This window comes from Mauremys reevesii, linkage group 2 (genome assembly GCF_016161935.1).
Source record: "Mauremys reevesii isolate NIE-2019 linkage group 2, ASM1616193v1, whole genome shotgun sequence".
Classification (NCBI taxonomy): domain Eukaryota; kingdom Metazoa; phylum Chordata; order Testudines; family Geoemydidae; genus Mauremys; species Mauremys reevesii.
Window position 1 is genome coordinate 76,407,650 of NC_052624.1, and position 6,000 is coordinate 76,413,649.

The following is a 6,000-nucleotide window of genomic DNA, read 5'->3' on the forward strand; positions in this document are numbered from 1 at the left end:
GAAGGTGGTTAGGAGAAGCCACAGTTCGATTATTTTGGAAATGTGATGAAACAAAATGAAGATTAGGGTGACCAGATCAGAGGGATGAAATATCGGGACGCGAGGGGGAGAGCAAAAAAAAAAAAAAAGGCGGCGGGGAAAACAAAAACAAAAAAAACCAACAGCAGTTTCACAGGGGCCACGCCACGGGATCGCACCCAGCACCCCGGCAGCGCGCGCTGCCCTCCCCGCGGAGCCTCCTGCCCCCCAGCCCGCCCCAGGCACATGTGGCATGTCCCGCTGCCGGTGGGGAGCCCCGCACCTCTCCCGCTCGCCTGTACTCCAGCGGCTCCTTCCTGGCAGTGACGGGGAAGTTTATGGCTTCGGGGTCCCTGACCGGCTCCTCACCCCTGTCCGCCGGCCGCCCCACCTGGGACAAGTCTCACCCACACAGCCCCCCTCTGCCGCATGTCTCCGGTGGCCCACGCCCCCGGGCCACGCTGCCCCCGGACCCACCATGCTGCCCCATGGGCTGCAGGGCTGGAACACTGCAGCGCTCCCGGACCCATCTGGCCATGGCCCGTGTGCCCAGGCTGCTGCACGGGGGCATCTCCTCCACAGGCCCAGCTCGGGATCCAATGGGGCCGTGAGGGGGCGAGGCTGGGGGCAGGGATTTGGGGAGGGATCTAATGGGGGAAGGAGGGGTCAGGTCGGGGGTGGGGGCGAAAGCCCCTCCGGGCTCCACCTGTGCACCGGAGCGAAGGGCAAAATTGTTTGTTTGTCCGTCCAGTGTCCCAACTGAACATCGGTCGGGACGCGGGACAAACAAGCAAATATCGGGACAGTCCTGATAAAAATCGGGACGTCTGGTCACCCTAATAAAGATGGAACTTTAAGTGGAAACAAAAGCCCCTTGTAACTATGGAGCCAAAGTGGAGTCAGCTTAATGAGGTAGGGATCTTTGTTTGCAGGTTTCAAGTTCACCTCACTACAGAGAAGCAGCCTGTATAACTTGCAGTCTGCCTGGGGCAGAATACAAATGACAGTAAACAGGCCACATGTCTCACAGCCTCCTACAGCTGTCAAACTATAGGAAAAAGAACTAACCCTTGATGCCCTGGCAATCATTATGCTGGGTAATGACAGGGCATTTCATGAATGGGCAAGATTAATCCTATTCAGAAACTGAGCCGGGTTTGCTATTAGTGAGTATAACCACTTCCTGGGGGCAGAGGGTTAAAATGGGGAGTCACGTGAGCTTTTCTTCTTGTTCCATAGATATTGTTGCACTAAAGCATACAGTAGAATAGATGTAGCTAGTAATCCAGCAAGGCTTTCTCTGCATATCCTCCACCCCCACAACTCCAGGCTGCTATTGCAAGGGTGAGTGAGCTTTCCTTACTGCAGTGTTTCCAACCTCGTCTGTGTAGCATTTATAGGCTAGCAGGATGGAGCTCCATTAATGTGACCTTTCTTTTCAGGATTTGTTTATATTACCATCAGGTTTAAATTCACAAAGCCTGCTGGAGGTTTTAGCTTGATCCTTCACTGCCCCTGATGAATCAGCTACATAGAGTGCTGTACAGCACTGAATGCTGTAGAAGCTACGGTTGTGGAATAGCATGACACATACCAGATCATCTCAGGTATAACTAGGATTTCTCAGACTACACTAGCTACACACCATAGGTGGGATTTTCAAATGAGTCTCTGGGAGTTAGGCACCCAATTCCCAACAAATATCAATGGAATTGGATGCCGTGTTCCCTTATGTTCTTTTGCTAATCCTGACCCATGGCTCGATCCCAATTCCGTCCCCATTTCCTCCCGACCTTGAGCATAATATTTTGAAACAGGTGAAGTTCTGAAACTGGGAAAGCTGTAAGGGGTGTGTGAGGGAATTTCTAGAAGCAAAAAGATTGAAAATAAAATGATGTTGTGGTGACCAGTTTTTATGACAGATGCACATACAGACCTGCAACAGAAAGGGGCGGGCAGAGATTGTGACAAATTGAATTTTGCTCCTGTGAACCCCAAATTTGGCTCATTATCCCTGGTTTGCATTTACCAGTCAACTTTCCTATTCATTAGAACGTGCTCAGGCTGGTTTATAAAGCACTTTGCAGACAGGCACCAAATAACCTTGCACAACCTAGCACTCCTTACTCTCCTGGTCACCTGATAAGGTCAACTGATACAGTGCCGTTTTCACCCCTAAAATATGTCACTTTGGGTGGTCACTCGTTGAGCTTTGTGAAACTCATTGTCTATCCACTGAATGAATGTCCCTAACCTTCCCCTTTTTTAAGTATAAAAATTACGTCACATTTATTTTCTATGGCTTTCAACAGATTTTCACTAATTATTAACTGTGCGGAATGGATTACCATTGAATGTGAATGTTAATGTAAAGCAGGTTGGCATGATAAGGTACTCTAAATATTCCAGCCCCATTTGTTTGTTTCTTGGAGTTCTTGTAAGATAAGAAAGACAATAAACAATGGGAAGCCAATAATCCTCCTCTTTTTTTCCCCAGACCATTAATTTGATTCATAGCACTTTGTTTGCCGCGCATGAGTAATGAGTTATTTCATCTTCACCCTAGATCTGCTCAGGAGTGGTAGATACATATCATCCAATGTATCTGAGATATAAATTTAACCCTTTGCCACTGCAGCACTGCTTCTGTGGAATATGTTATTATAATCAGTGCATCATACACTGGTTTAATACAGTGGTAAAGAGTTATATTATTGAAAATTACTTTACCTTTGATTAGGGAAATATATTTCTCTGCCAGAAATGCAGTGATACATAGGTTCTCATCATCTAAATCAGTGGACCCAAACTTTTCCTTTCGTGCCCCACCTTACCAGTAATGGAATGTGTCCACACACCCCTGGGCTGGAAGCGGAGTTGTGGCTGGGCTGGGGGCTGCAGCCAGGAGCCGGAAGCAGAGCCGTGGCTGGGGACAGGGGCCAAGAGCAGGGCCTGTGGGGTGGTGGTTCAGAGCAGGGACCAAGCCACAGCTGGGAACGGGTGCCGAGAGCACGGGCCAGAGGCTGGTGGCTGAGAATGGGGGCTGGGAGCAGGGTCCAGTGGCCAAGCCATTGCTGGGAGTGGGGACCTGGAGCAGAGCCGGGGCTGCAGCTATGTTGTTCAGGGGCTGGGGCTGGGGGCAGGGCCAGAGGCAGGGCTGGATGGCACTCCCTTCCCTCCCCCATTCTGTGGGGACTGGCCTGGGTCCCACTGCACCCCCCAAACATTCCTCCATGACCCCCTAAGGAGGTGCGCCCTACAGTCTGGGGACCACTGATCTAAACCAACAGCTATGAGCAGCGCAGTTCTCTCTCTAAAGGTTATCCCATTATATACATTTACACAATCTAAGCATGGCATTAAGAGGGTAAAAAAAAAAAGACATGGAAACGCTTGATTCCCTCTGAAGAGCAAAGATATTGAGCATTGCTCATTTCAATACTTCCTCGTTGAATGCGTGGACATTTTTTTTTGTTCATGTTTAACCATACTTTGTATTCCCACTGAACAGACTGGGAAAGAAATGTTCAGACTAGATCAGACCAATGGTCCATCTAGTCCAGTCTCTGACAACGTCCAGTACAAGAGCAGAAGTATAGCTTTGCACCATTTGGAGTTGAGTAGAATAGGTTACCAAAACCTGTGAAAGCCTTTCCCAGCTGCTGGGAAAAGTTCTATTTCCAGCTGAAGTAACACCCCCTCCTCCACATCTTCAATCCACCACCTTGCTCATGCACTCCTGAGTCACCAAAGACTGAGAATATGTGGGGTGAATAATAATGGCAGTAAAACAGTGACAGTCTTGAGATTATCCATACTCCTGAGTGCTTTTACTGAGTCACAGGACAATGCTCAGCTGAGCCTGGGATGACAGAGGAATAGACAGCAAAAGATAGGGGGAAAAAACTGCATCCCCATCAATTATCTATTTTATGCACCATTTTCTCCTTCTGCCTGTTGGCAAAGAAGACTATTTGAACCATGGTATTAAATGGGAAAGGACAGCTAATTTTAATTGGCTGAAACTTCCTTAAAAGCCCAGAGTCTCACTATGCAATGTAAAATGCTCTAACTATATAAAAACAATAAAGACAGGAAATTATATTGGCAGTTTTTCTTGCCTTTAATTGGACAGTTTTTAGGCTGCCAAGAAACAAAATCAAAGTGGAATCCAGTTATGAGAAGATTTTCCCTGAAAATTTGGAAAATTATCCAAACCTCTCTTTTCCTTCCACTGCTCATAGCACCGTGAGCTGATACGCAGCTATATATAACAGCCCCAACTTCCTTCTACCAGGAAGAGAGTCTAGAAATTTTAATTTGGTGAAAGAATTCACAGAAAAAAAAAAGTCAGATTCTCTCAAAATTTAGACTAGGAAAACGCAGAAGGATGCGTATGGGAAATGAGCTGGTGGCCTCATTTCAATTCCTACTATATCAGTGTACATGTCACAAGCCATCAAGGGGGCTGTACGTGGCTATGTATCTTGTTATGATTTTGTTTTCTACATAAAGAATCTTTAAATTTCTAGGAGTCTGCTATCTACTGGAGGCAGCCGCCATTTTGTTTCCAGTTGAAATGAAGGTTTTTCCCAGAGGAGAGGTACCATATTCTTATTGATGTTTACTTTTGTTCATTCTTGTTTTTCCTCTTCATCTACAATAAATCATTAATAGACCTTGTTGGAAATGTTCTGATAGAAAAATGCCAATTCATTGAACCCCACATTCTGTGAGAAAGAAGTCAGTTTGGATGATTTAGTTGGGGTTGGTCCTGCTTTGAGCAGGGGGTTGGACTAGATGACCTCCTGACATCTCTTCCAACCCTAACCTTCTGTGGTTCTATGATGAAACTTTAAATGGAAGCCCAGCAGGTTTCCAGGCAGCACACCCACCCACTTCCCTGGCTCTGCTACAGTTCACCAGCTGTGCTGCCAAGAAGCCAGGGCTATCAAACCTTCAAGGCTCCTCAATAGCCTGTCTCAATAGCAGGCTGCCAGAACTCCTCAGGCTGGTGGTTCTCTGGAGAAGTGGACAGTCCAGGGAACAAGCCAAAACAAATCCCTTTCTATTCTCCTAAAACAGAATTTTTTCAGCCTTTCCCTTTTGTGAAAAATTTCAATTTTTAGAAAACTTTTGTCCAGATGGGGGATGAAAATTTCTTTCAAAAATTTTTCACTGGAGGGAAAAACTGGTTTCCGGTCATCTCTAATCATTGGGCTGAAAGTAGGAACATACTGTTGTTCTGTGTGTATAGAAAAAAACATAACACCAACATAATTGCTATCTCTGTTGAAAGACTGAGTAGACATGGAAGCTGAATCACCCTTTTATTCCAAAATAGGTGGTCTGTCCAGAGCAGGGTTAAGCCACAACAGTGAGGAAGCCTACTCTACTACTGCCCATATCATACCTGTCCTGTCAATACTTGGAGAACTTCAGTCTCCTGGACTGGTGATCCCCAAAGTCCCAAGACCTCCTCATCAACCTCCTCCTGACACTGGCCGAGGTGCTCATCCATCAGTCCAGAAGCTGTATGAAAGGGGGAAGGGGATGTTCTCTGGGTCGAGGGGGCCTTTTCCCATTCCCTGGTCTGTTCACGCATCTGGGCAAAGTACCTCCGGGTGTTGTCCGCTGATGCCTTGAACTCCTTCTTGGAGCAGTGGACATAGTCAAGGATTTTGTGTTTAGTGTCCACTTCCAGTGTCTTTGTTTTGACCAGTGACCTGCACCCCCACCACTTTTTGATCTTTACTTCCTCTCTCCACCCAGTATTTAGTTGATGTGGGGATTTTGGTGCCTCAGGAAGGTGGGATGTTTGGAAATCTCTCTGAGCTCTGAGGATTTAAACTGCTAAACAACTGACAATGAGTTAATTAAGTTAATAAAAAAAAAAAAAAAAGAAAAAGATGAATGAACTATAGGCTCCATTGTCTTGACATATCATTGAAATGACACAAAGTCCATTATATTATTATTATT